Here is a 14,276-nt window from a genome sequence, read left to right on the forward strand (position 1 = left end):
ACGCACCCCTTAATGTACCGATATTGTAACAACAATTACGTTGCTAGTATGCGTTGCGTGGCCGCCATTGATGAGATTGGAACAGCTCCGTGTAGCGGCCGTCCGGTTCAAAACAAGAAGTGAAAGATGACTTTCCCTCACGCAGACTCACGGCATCCACGAATCTCTTTCACCGTACACCCGTTCGCCTATTGCCCAAATGAAAAAGGCCAACCCACACACTTTTGACTTTGGTGAAATTTCTCCTCTCACGCATCTCATCCCTCCCAGATAGTGAGTTTAATGTTTTTTTTATTACTCTCACTTGAAAATACACTCACGCGCAACAGCTCACTTGTCTCTACGTCCTCAATACATTTAATTCTTCCACTTTCCTGTTTTGTTGGCAATTGGACAAATTGCGTGAGACACAAACCGGTAGATTTCGCATTAGATGTTCTTTTTGCCGAAATCATCATCCCTTTTCATGCTTAGATGGCTTGACAGGGATGTCCTTGTAGAGCTTTCCCGGTTGCATACTTGTTGTGTGAGCTATCTTCTTTCTCCCTCTCACACACACTCACACACTGGAGCTATGTTTTTCCAGTGCGTGGGCGTACATTTACTGCGCCACTATCTCCCCACGTTGGAGATGTTGGTGTGGTAGCAGGGTGAAGAGCAGCCAAATAACGATATCAAAAGCGGAAGTATAACACGGGCGAATAGTTGTCAAAGTTTCATTAGACTGTCTTTTTTTTTGGTTGTTTATCACCATAACCACCAACATCACACGCAGATTTCATGCAAATAGCAGTGAATAGACTCTCTTTCTTACCCTCTCTCTCTCTTTGAGTCTGTATATCTCTCGCGGTCTTCCCCCAACTATCATCGCCATCCACGGAAATCTTCTTGTTTGTTGTGCTGCTTCCGTTGCTGCAGCTGGTGGTGGTGGTGGTGGTTGTTCCATTTCACTTCCCATTTCACATGGCTTACTAGACATCGCTGCTCCCTAATGAGGCAAAGTGATATGAGGTTTGGCTCGGTTGCGGTTGATTTCATTCAAACCCAGAGATCTCCAAACCGAGGCCCTCTCATGTTTCTCCCACTTTGTTGTTGTGTTACTGCTCCAATAAATTCGCTGACCGCCACCAGCGTCTTTACCCTTCGCCAAACCCCCAAACATCCCTCGTTTCATCCCTCCTCCAACCGCACTTTAGATCACTTTGGATGCAGGAGAGATGGACAAGGCCTCGCGGGTTTGCGATGTAAAATGGTGCCGGCTAACGGATCCATCCCATGTTGTGTGTGCCGTCTGTGTTTGTATTTCTGTGGGGGGGAGTGTGGTGGGTTTTTTTTCTTTCCTTTATTACTTCATGCACTTTACACCCTTGTCCGGGTTCCGGAGTCTAGGCAAGTGATTTGACGGTGAATTGGTGTTGTTTCGGTCCACTGAGACACTCCCAATCTTCACCACCAGCATTTTCACCATCGTCATTGGCAGTCCGTTCGTTAATAGTGTTAGTAATGGATGGATGGTGTCGCGCAAGAAGGACATCCACCCCCCTTCGGCGTCCAATTTGCCCTATGACATTTCGTTCCAGATCGACGGTATTTTTGGTCGCGGCAAGGTCAAGAGCGCTCTCCCTCATTAGTCACTTTTCGGGAAGCTTATGTCCTTACGGTCCTCCGTTGCGATCCCATCAACACCGGACGAAGCGTTGATGGTCAATGGAGATATGTGTGTCATCCTGCGTAGGGGAAGAAAAGAAAATCCCATCAAGGCCATCGATGCTCGGTCTCGTCTCAAAAGCGGATGAGATGTTAGTGTACACAATATGTATTCGATACGCTTGTGTGCTTGCCTCTCATCGCCTCAACTGATTAGTGTGTTGCGCGCGCAAAACATATGCGATCAAGCAAGCAAATAGCGTAGTGTGTAGCGCAGTAGAAACAATAAACAACAATGCTACAAACGTGCAAAGCGCGCGTCCGGTAGCAGTGGAGCTGTCAGTTTGCTGTCAAAATAACCTCCCTACAATCAAGGGAGGCCATTAAGTTTGTTGGACACGGACATGAACGGACAACATGAAGCTGTAGCTAAATTATCATATGTGGAACAAGAGGAAGTTTGAATTACTAGAGATTGCGCTAGCAATTAAACTCCATGCAAATCGAGTCTACAAAATGTGTTTGATTGGAGAAGATCATCTTCGCAACATAGATTTGAAGTTGTAGGAGCGGAAGATTCAATCCTAAATGAATTATAAGAACTCTTTATGGAGATTCAAAATAACTCACTCACTGGTGACGAAGATTTAATGCATTCTGATTCATTATATACATCATGTAGGACATTTCTTCTTTGCGTTATGTGTGTCCTTGCTCACACCCGTCTGTCTGTAACGATGTCCTCAAGGTACGATGTCTTCAAGATCACCTTTAGACCACACAACGTGCTGCAGGCTGTACCAAAGATTGCAAATGAGTAACTGTTTGGTCTGCTTACTTCTTTTATTTGTCGCTTTTCACACTAATTTCTTCCCCACAGCATCTCACGTGGCTAAAACAAATAGAGGGGCGTCTTTAAGAATGCATTTTAACACTTTTACCGTGGCTGAGAAGTGGGAAGAAGAAACAGCATGCATCTCCTTGTCTGCGTTTCACTGCACGGAAAGATGCTCATTGCTATTTCACCGCGTTTCCAGCGCGTAACATTTCAAGTGTCAGTTCCAAGAAAACGACTCATCTGTCTACCGACGTGCTGTGCTGCCGGTTCTGTTTGTTTGTCTGGCAAAGATCACCAATAAAACTGGCCCCTGGGGTCGTCGTGTATCGTTGACTAATCGGCAAAAGTGTTGTGCCATTCGGGTACGGTTTGTTTGACTTGACGTTTTGCTACTGATTGTGGGATATGGATTTTACAACGATTGTTCATATGCAGCTTTGCGATTTCATTAAAATAATCATGAACTATGTAAAAAATTCAAAATCTAGTTCATTCTTCTTAGAAAGGGTTCTTTCTGAAGCTTTTCTGGCGCATTGATGCAAACTGATCGATACGATATGAGGCATCATTCTGAATATTGGTATATGGAAAAAGGTAAACTGTTGCCCTTGTTTTTGTTTCCTTTTTCCGACAACAGCCTTCCGAAAAAGGATGCAAAGTGTGTGTAGCACCTTGAAACTCATAAAAATATCATCCATGTTGCGCATCTGCCAACGAACGTACCGTGCTGGGAAAGGAGCGCAAAATGTCTAAAAATAATGTTCCGTGTAGTAACGTGACCTGGAACGGATTAATTACAAATTGCAATCGGCTCGGTTTGCCTTTACCTCGGTCCCCGGTACAAATCGGTTATTATTAACTATTGCAACAATTGATTAATCGCAGGAAATGTCCTGACGGTGCTGTATGGCTTTTAATTAAAATAAATTAGAAAGCTACATATTTGTTAAATTACAGGAAAAATATGAAAGATTCCGCAAAGAAATATGTGATTAGTTTGGGAATCAATTCCATTGCGATCCTCGAGACTCTCTTAAAGATTCATGAAGATCCAAGATCAATAGAGATCACATGCTCTGATTCGTTTCAGGTTTTTCAGAGACGGACTATATCAGAAGCCAAATTTTGAAGTATTTTCCTTGACTACTTTTTAACAAAAATTGGTGTTGAATATGTGGTGGGGCTCGTTGATGGGTTGTCTACTATGAGCAATTGAAATTAAATTTCTGTTAAAGTTTTGTTCAATTAATCAGAAAAGGTGTAGCAAATGTGTAAATAACATTAATATAATGAAAGAGCTTAATATTTACTTTTAATTACATTTCCTTAAATAATAATTTAGCGTCTGTTTTAGTACCCAAGTCGCATAACAATATGTATTCTTAGCTAAAAAGAGCGAAGAAGATGCAAATTTTCTTCCAATGTAATGCAATGATGCATATCAGGGTTTCACTTGTATGTAGGTCTTGCTGGTACTCTACCACCTGATGATCGATGATAGGCGATGTTTAGACAAACAGTTGGATGCACTCGTCTTCCTCCTCGTTTTCATTCGGTAGCCGGTGCGGGAGTGATGAAAAGATGAATCATTTTTATTCTGACCATCACTATGCTTTGTTTCTGCTGGTGATTAGTCTGTTCCGGCCCCCTTCCCTTCAGCGCATGCAGTAATGCTGAGTGCAAATGGAACCGAAACCGAGTGGAGATGCGAGTGTTACCGTATATTCCATGCGGTAGATGCATGCCATTTTTCTGCAGCCCTGTGTACTTTCCTTTGCATAGTGCAACACGGAAGAAAATGAGGTACCGGGGCTGCTACAAAGCAATAGCCAGCTGACCGATCTTAGCTGTAATGTATGGGAAGCGGAGGAACTACAACCAATTTTGGGAAGTGAAACATGCTACAACTGAACCGCGAAATGGAAGCTATCACACCACCGAGTTTCGACCGAGTTCGGTGGCAATTCTGCTGGTCCATCGAAGAAGTGTGTCGAGACGAGGGGAACCGATTTGGTTCCGAATGAGGTCAGCATGATCGTAGGAGGAGTTGCCCCTTTTCCCCATGCGTACACTTTATTTTATTAGTACTATCTACTATTATTGCCGGTCTGCCGCCGGTCTAACGTACTCCTCTCCCTGCTTTTGCATTAATAGCTGGCACTTTGTACAACCTCTTCTCTTCGTAAACCCAAAGGGATGGAACCGGACGATGCTTGTGCGGATGATTTAAAATTAGCCGGCAAAGTTTAATTTTATCCCTCCTTTTCTCTCTCTCTATCTCTCTCTATGTTTATGTGTGCTCCAATTGGGTTGTTTGGTTGAATTTCCTGTATTGATTAACCGAATTAACCAAAATAACGTCGAAAAGAAATAAAATCAAATCAAAATAGCGCCTCAACTGGCCTCCCCCAAAAGGCAAACGCGGGTGAGTGATGAGGACCACGATATGGGGTGTGATGGTGGGCGGAAGGAGCAGGTGGAGTATATGGCACCTGTGGCCACCAAACGGTACTCTTAATGGAGTTTGACCACACACGCCACGAACGCACACGCCATCCATTGATGGGGAGGCGAAGGGGCCAAATTTCTTTCTCACTTACCGTCGCATATTTCCGCTTCTTGGCGTAGGTTTTTTTTTGTGCTCTCGCATCGCACAGGGATGATGTTGGTTGAAAAAAATAAACTGATTTATATAAAAAATCGTAACGCACGAACGAAACGATGAGCCAAACCTCTTTCCCAAACGAATTCCGTCCGCCCTCGTATGGCGTGCCTTCATTCCCCCCCAATGTGTGTGTTTTTATCTGTGAAGAGATCAACTTTCGCTTTGTTGGAATGGGGGGCCTCAAAATTAAGTCGGGGTTGTTGTTGTTGTTTTTCTTCTTCTTCTTACGAGTGTGAAAAGGACAATATAAACAAATTGTAACGAATTGTTCAATTAACGCCTAATCGAATCAGATGATGGGTGTGTGTGTGTGTGATGCCGGTCGGCTTTTTTCTTTCTTGGCTAGTTTCTTTCTCCCCCGTGGTCCATTACGATCGTTACCGTGTTGTTCTTTTTTTTATATTCATACTTAAATATGCCTTCTTTCCTTCCGAATTGCATTGCTAAAGGATCTAGTAGATGTGGAGTAGATGTGGTTTTCCTTCAATGTAGGTCAGTTCGATTTTCTTTTTCTTCCTTTTTAATTGGAAGGCCCTCCAGTGCTTCATCGGTGCATGGCCGAAGCATGCGCTTAAGCATTTTTATTGTGCGCGGATTGCTTTCAGGATAAAGTTCAAACCCCAATGCCGATCGAGGTCGTCGATCTGCCGAGTGGAGAGAAACTATTTTGGAAATAAAAGTTTAGCTTTTCCCTTGTACGCCTTATATGGTTTGTAAACAATTTTCGCTTGGTGTATACAGTATACAAGAAATATGTTGCCCATTATGCCTCGAATTTTCATTCTTGCAATCATGGTGTTCTGTCTCTGAAGAGTCTGTCTCTCTGCTGCGCATTGATTCGGTTTAAAAATAAGAAAGAAAACGTTCCCAACATTCATTCCGCATTGGGTCATCGTCGAAAGCAGCAGCAGCTGGTAGACATTTGAAGCGCGTCTTTTGTAACAGACGCGTAAATTAAGCACTAAAAATATGTTCTGCAACCCCTTGGCCACAAAGCAATGAAACAATCCGACGGCGTCGACGGAACACGCGTTAGGATTTTGTTAAAAATAAAACAAACGGCTGTAAGCTTTTTTTTTTTTTGGTTCCCGAAAACAAAAAATTCACCATTCTCTTCCACATTCCGGGTTTAAGACATTTTCGCTTAATGCGCGGAAATGGTGGGGACTGGGTCTATAACTTGCCCCCCACACCAGAGAGACACACAGCACGCACATCATGGTGCGTGTTTTGACACTGAATTCTTGGCGTTTCTCAGCACGCAAAACCATCTCGAGAGTGCGAGAGTTTTATGTCATCGGTTAGTCACGTGCCATCTCCGAAGTCGTCCATCAGTCCGCTGCCCACGAATCCAGACTGCGGTGGAAGCTGATTCTAAGTAGCATTCTTGGGAAAAATTCTGACTGTGAGCTGAAGATCGGAATTCTTTGTCGATGTCGGAACTGTTGCGTTTCTTTACTATTTATTTGTATTAACTCGTATTTGCCCCTTTCGTACGTTGAAACAGATCGGTAATTGTTTAGAGTATTAGAATTTATTTTAGTGTTTTGACGATTATTATTTAGACTTATCACCTTATTTGTGAAACTCGATTATCTTGTGTATTCGAAGCTCATCTGTTGCTGCTTGTATGACGGTTTTAGTATTTCTGGTTATTTTCTCTATCTCTTTCTGGACCTACCACGTCTTCTCTGTCCATAAGCATAGTCTGTAGATCGTCTGGTGTCATTCTAAAATTGATTCTTTTTGCGACACTGAGTTCTTCACTGAGTGTCAACTCTTAGAATTCCCCACTGGCGTATCAAACGTATGAAAAAAAAAACATTATCATAAAGGAAACAATGATATCAAGCCCTATTAGTTAACTTGCCAGTCAACCTTAGCTAACGCCACTTCAATTAATAATGTTATCGCAAAATTGGCTGTCAAATGTCACTTCATTGATGGCGCCACAGTTATTGAATTTGTTTCTTTGGCTGAGATATGTTCAAACATTTCTGTCCACTGCCTCTGGCTGGCCATGACAAACATTTTCTCAAAACAAGGTCCATCTTGCCCAGATACTTCTACACTGTTTGGACAATTGCTTCAACATTCGGGATCACTTTGTCTTCGATCTTTATCCGTAGGTTCTACCGCACTTTCGCAGTAATGTCCTCTATCGTGGCATTATCTCATGAGGTGGCCAGCACAAGACTACTATTTGGCATCTCTGGCCTTTCTTAAGATAGGAGAAAACTCAAAAAGAAGTCAGACCGATCATGACGGGCGAATACGAAGAGATGTTAAGGTTTTGCAAAACTTCTTCGGTTCGGCGTGACTCATACAGTTTGAACCAAGCCTGTTTGAAAGCAGTTGGCTCACTGTTTTGCTAGTGGCCGTTACAAATTAAATAATAAAATTATCTAATTTTGGTTGTTTTGTAGTGGGATGCTGGGTATTCCTTTAGTTGGCAGGGTACTCGTATGAATAATCAGTAAAGTTTGTACTTATTGTGTTCCTAATTCACTTCTGTACTGCCACTGTTTACCGATGAGCGAATTCGTTTGCAGATTAGACGAAAAACTGAAATCTGAAATTGTTCGCTAACGTTCAGTAAGTCACGTAGTGGGAGCCTCCCTTCTATCTGTTTTATGACTAAACGCCTTAAAATAAACGCATCCATCCCCAGCCTGGAAATGGGATAGTAATTAGTGATGGGTTGTTTTGGCTGGCTTTTTAACGCATGTGATGATTGGTTTGCGGATTCGAATAGAGTTTCCTATGCCTCCCAATATACAGGGAAGATCGCGCGCTCCCGTGGATCGGCTGTACGGAGTAGTTTGTGATTTGTGAATAATGCTGCTGTAGGTACGGAAGAAGTAGGCCACCAGTAGACATCCATATGCCGCAACGAGAGTGGCTTTCAGGAAGGAAACAAGAAAGCGATGTTTGTTTCCGTCAGGGTGCAGGTAACGTACGGCAGAAGCCCACCATGGCGCGTTTACCGGAGACACTGAGAGTGAAGATCGCCAAGTTAGAACGCAACATCCATCCGCCGGCATACCGTGTGAACTCATCGTCCGTGTGGAGGTACCACACCGGTCGATGTGCCCCGAAGATGTGCCCCAGCTGTTGTGTGTGGCCGCTGGCGGTATTAATCTGCGCCACCATCTGTGCGGCGGCGTGGCTATTGCAGCTTTGCTTCGCCGGGCATATAACTGTGAAACGGAGCGGCTCTCCGAGCACTATAATCCATGAGTCACCGTTTCCGCCTTATGCTTTCGGGAAGTGCACGGTGGTGTAGTGCCTGATGGACCATCGGGGATGGTTTTTTTTTTTCGGGGCCGTTACGGTCATTATGATGGGTCCGCGGGGCTAAGCGGTTTTCTCGGTTTTAACAACACCTCCACACGCCTGTAGGGGGCATCCCTTCACAAACGCAATATCTTCAGGTGTATAAGCTCTCAGCAGACCTTTGCTGTCACTTTAGTTATGACATTTAACAGAATGTACACCACAGTTGGGCACTAACTAATCACTTTTTTATCTCTCAATCTCATTTCAGACCGTGAAACCATATTTAATGGAGCAGTTTATGTTTTTTCGCGTCGCCAATTCTTATCAGCATCATTTCTGCAGCGGTACTGCTGGTACTGGGCCAGGCAATGGGGGAAACGTTGTTATACACCCCAGGAAGCTACAAATTGCTGTGAATAGCAATTAAACCATCGTCAGCGTTTTTAATCACACTTTGGTGCAACCGACGATCGGTTGGGGATAATACTAAGCAGAAGAACGCAACAGCTCGTCGCACCGTTCAATCATACCATGCGGCCACTGGAACCGCGCTACGATGGAAAGCGCAATGGGAATTGCGAGACACTGCTGATAACCGGGAACGGCGCCTCCAGAATAAGACAAGCGTGCAGCAAACCTTATCTTGCGACTTGCTTCCGTCTCGCAGATGAATTTGTGTGGCTCTGTTTGTGGATGGTTGTGATCCCCCCCACCGCCACACCGGCCATTGACACGTCCATCATTGTGCCACCAGCCAAGGGGTCATCGGTATGTGTTTGTATGTGTACCGAGCACAACATCAAGACGCTGTTTTGTAGTGTGAAAAATGGCCTCGCTTGTGGTGTATCAAAGGAAACCCGCAACACGACGGAATGATGATAAGGAAGGAGTGCAATCGATTCAACTACACCACACCACTGGTGGCGAGATGAAGCTGTAACCCACGCCCATGGCGTTGATGAAACAGAGAAAGCCAACGGGAATGACCGTAGCGGTTCCTCATGCGTGTTCATTTGCAAGGATATTCAATTTGGAAAATGAGTTATGCGTGGACGGTTATTAGCAAGATGAACGCGCGTACGCTGGTACGATCGTTCCCATTTTCCGACGATCGTACTAGCAAAGATCGAACAAAACTCACAACTACTATATGTTTGATACTAACGTGCGAGCAGTCCACAGTTCGTTTGTTGAAACGCGCGCTTGTTGTGTTGCTGTTACTGCGGTTGATTTTGAATATTTGGACTGTTGGACCCAAAAACGGCTTCATTTCAATCAATGATTTTGTTTCTCTGTTCTCGTAATTATTTATGTATTTTTCTAAAACGAATAATTGGTTTATTTTCTCATTTTATCAGGAAACGAATCGTTTAGTTAATGAAAGAAGGGTGTGTGTGTGTGTGCCCAACCCACAACGTACGCAGTGCGAGTGTGCATGTACCGAATGATGGAAAGTGGATATGAACCACTACGCGCCCAACAACTGCCGCGAGGGCTTCATCATTACTATCACAGTGAGTGAAATGTGAGCACGTCGCTATCGAACGAGGAGCATGAGCAAAAGTGTGGAGTAGTGGAGTGAACGTGAGAAGCTGTGTGTTGTACGTGTGTGTGTGTGCGCACCAAAAGGAAAGCAGAATCTCATCTCATCCTTAGAAAAAAGTCAGCAGGAGAAGAATCTCATTGTGGGAGAGTGAATTTGAAAAAAAAAATTGCCAAAAAGCGCGTCAATCATCCTCAATGGGGTGTTGTTTGCATGTTGTGAATCGTGGTACACATGTGCGTGCTCGTGTGAGTGTGTAAAAGCAAAAAAAAAAGAATAAAAAGAAACACATCCTTTTCCACATTCCAAACGTGTGTGCCCGGTGTGTGTTCCGTGTGCGTTTGGAGACCTAAGCGTGTTTTTTTAAGGTGATCTCATCTGGATAACCTGTATAGTGTGCAGAAGTTCCAACGAGTGTGTGTTTGCGTCGCTGGTGCTGTAAGTGGTGGTACGCAGTGCACCATTTGGTTGTGGAATGGCACACGGTGAGCACTGAGTGTTGTGTGGGGTGTGCGTGCGTGGCTGCCGAATGGCGGCAGGTGCGGCAAAGGGAGCAGAATGAGCGGTGTCTACTGTAGCAGTTGCAGTTGGACAGCCAGCACTAGTAGCACACGACGCACAGTGGTGCAGCAGCCCACTACCGGTGACACCAGCGGGTGCACCCACCGTCGACGACGTGGGCCACCCCGTAATCGTTTGCATCGGCTGCATTGGTCGCTGCGATCGGCAACCACCGGTACCACTATCACCTACGCCGATCAGCAGATCAACAACTACTTCCAAATTATCACCGCGAGCACCGACGACGATAGGACCGGACATGTCGCAGGACGCTCTCGCGGACTGTTCCCGCTACATTCTGCAGGTGCGTATCTAGAGCTGATGGGTTGGGTCTAAATCCCAGCCACTGCTTAACTGTTTGAGACCCCAAGAAGTTCCCCAATCTCTGTGCATGTCGCCTTTTTGGAAGTGGTTGGAAAGGATTCTGGGATTGCTAAAGAATTTATCTACAAGGAGAAAGCATGAAGAATTTTTATATTAAACATCTGAATCTGAATCCCGAAATATTCATCAATCCTCGAAGAAATCCATCCAAGATTCAGGACCTCCACCTATGAGCTTGTATTATACTTCTCGTACGATATATTACCTCTCGTTACCACCGGACTCGATATCCAGACGATCCGAATGGATTCGATCATGAGTAGAATTCCACAATCCGATACGAATCCCATTGTCCCACACTACACTTTTTCTATTCAATATCCCTCCGTCTTTCACAGTCCCATGCAGAAGTAATCGTTGGGAGATCATGATCATTAACTCATACAGATGAATTCAGAATATCTTGCAGAATATTCTGCAGAGTAAAAGAATTTACGATATAAAGTGCTGCATTTTCAATATTCGGTGATTGTTTTGCAATATCATCTGGAAAAGTCATAATTCTAGCAGAAATCCCCAGTGTTTATTTACACCCCTAAGTGTAATATTCCTACTGGCCAAACAGGGGAAGTTAGTTACTTATTCCAGCCATCAACTGGGAAATTAATAGTAACGATTGCACGAAATAGTAAACAGCTGCATTCCAATTTCTCATCTCCACTGACTGTACTCACTGTGTACGCAGTGATGCCGTTTGTCTCCTGATAGCTTCCACGTGTGGAACCTCATCCAGAGATGTACAACAAACGAGCACCTCTGAAGAAGCGCGTCTTCAGACACCCCTCAAGAACATCCGGTCTGAGAAAGCGATTGTTACTACACACATACTGCGGCTAGTATTTGCCCGCAGCTTCATCATAATGCCTAGGGCGCCGTTTAAAGCCGATGTGTATTTTTGTTCCTCTTCTCCTCACAGTAATCTGGGGTCGCACAGTTGTTGTGTACCGTACCGTTTAGACATTTGTTTGTTTTTCCTTCCAATCGCCTAATTTGCGAATGGACATCAACATGTTGCGGTTACGGAGACCGGTGCGGACCAAAGGAGGGCGGATGAATAAACAAGTACCAATAATAACCGGAACGCTTCCAATCCGCCTGTGGAGAGGTATCTTTTTGCTGCGTGTAGGAAGTGTAAAAGCGTGGATCTTGTGTTGTGCGAGAAGAAAGGGTAATAATGGTAACAACTTCGCACCCCCGTACCAGCCTCTCCTGCTGACCCGCTGCTCGCGCGATGTTCCTGCGGAGAAATTTCACCCTGTAACAGTTTCGTAAATCAATTATCCATAATAACAGAAGCTCCAATTCACCGCCACACCCTGCTTCGCTGTGTCGGAGGTGTTGCTTGGGGTGGGAAATTCCGCCAAGCAAATGGTCGAGCCCTTCCCACCCGTCTCTAGGCCGGTTCTGGTGGGGGGGTTCTTCGGTGTGGCAGATAAATGTGGCATAATCTAAACGCACCCAGCACCCAGGTTATTGAATGTGAGTTTATTTATAAATATCGACGTCTTCATCGCGTGGGCTTTTTTTTCGGGCCAGTTCATAAACGCACACACTGCGGCTTGACTCGACCATAAATCCATTGGAACGAAAAGTGTAGGGATAGCGTTTCCCGCTGGCAAAAGGGCATTTCCTTGTAAGCTGGAAATGTTGTAACGGAATTACCAACTCTTTCACCAGTTTCACCTTGAATCCGTGCTGGAATGCCCTCCGTGTCTTGCGAGAACTGAAGCAATGTCTGCAGTGAGATAATCAAGTTCATGCTCCTAAAAATAAATCCCATTCAATGTGTTGCTGCTACAATAATTCCATGCGCTGAATCGGGCCAAGAATTACCAATATGATTAGATCACATCATTTTCCACGGCAAATCCTTGAACATTGTTGCCATGAAACTAAGCCGCGCTTTGTTCCACACTTGCACAGACTTGCTTGGCTGTAGTGCAGCGGCGTCGTCCAATTAATTCTAAATCAATGCACTGTTAAATACCATCGCCGTGCACGGGTTGTCTTATCGTGACGTGAGATCTTCACGACGCACCCTCATCCCCCCTCTCTGTGTTAAGGGCACTCCCGAGAAGCATTCAATAAGTGCTAAATGAGTAACCTCCACCGAAGGAAGCGTCCGCACAGCAAAGCTTTTGAATGGTTCCGATAGAGTTCTATCAAACGGCTGTACCAGTTAGACGATCGGTTGCTGCCAGTGTCGTCGGGTGTTACTTCACAGTCACCGTACCATACCATCGGCTCAGATAGACAACAGACACACGAACCACGGGTGGCAGAAGAGTGAAGCGATAAACAAAGAACGAGAGGAGAAGTTCAATGCTGTGTGACAATGGTCAAGCCAGAAGAGAGAACCGTTCTGACTGACCGTTGGCAAACAGAGTATGCGAAAGGTCAAGATCGTAAAAAATAAAATAAAGCATATATATATATAAAACCACAACCACAAACATACACACACACACACACACATACACGCCGAGACGGGCAAAGCAAACGCACCGGACCGTGGCGCTGCGCCGTGAAGCCGCCGATTGGCCTTGAAAAAGGCACTCACTTATTGGCTGTTTTGTAGTCGTGTGTGGGGCTGTCGAATGGAAGGATACTAAAACCCCAACCCCCCCAATCACAATCGTGTGCCGTTCCGTGCAATCTCCTTCTCTCCCGGTGTGTGGATTGATAAGATAGTGCGTCGCGTGGTACGCATTTGTGCTCGCGAGTCTGCTGCAGCACCGCTGGCGACCTTTCCCTCCAGGGCACTCCAGTGTTCCCTCCGCGTTTTGCGTCAGCTTGCTTGCGAATTGTTCACGATCTTCCGGTTGTAATGGGAGGGCGAGGTAGGAGGTAACTAGTTACGGGACATTAGCGTTGCGAAAGGAAAAAGTTTACGTCAACTTTTATTGATCGAGCGTGTGTTTAAAGGCTGACACATCGATTGCTGTTCACGTTAGGATGCTTTTCGGGGGATGGTGATGTTTCCATTCGTAGGATTTTTGTGGATTTTATCTTCCAAGGAATAAAGTTCAGTTCTAGCTAGAATAAACGCCAAGCGAACAACGAACGCTATTTGAGTCTTTTGGTCTTTGTCGATTAAATCGATAAGGTACAGGGTATCCCGCAATATTTTGACAGTTTCCCAATGTTTTTTTGACATTTTTCCGAGGTTTTCCGACAGTAAATCTAAACGGAATACAGGATCGTTCCGTAACACTTATGCTAAGGATGACACGTTAACCTACTATTCCTTGAAACCTTGATCATGGTCTCGGCAATGTTCGAAACTGAAGTCGTAGAACATTATTACTACTTATTTCTTTTTTCGTTTTTCAGCCTCATGCCTAGCCTATTGTAATTCA

This window comes from Anopheles moucheti, chromosome 2 (assembly GCF_943734755.1).
Source record: "Anopheles moucheti chromosome 2, idAnoMoucSN_F20_07, whole genome shotgun sequence".
Lineage (NCBI taxonomy): Eukaryota > Metazoa > Arthropoda > Insecta > Diptera > Culicidae > Anopheles > Anopheles moucheti.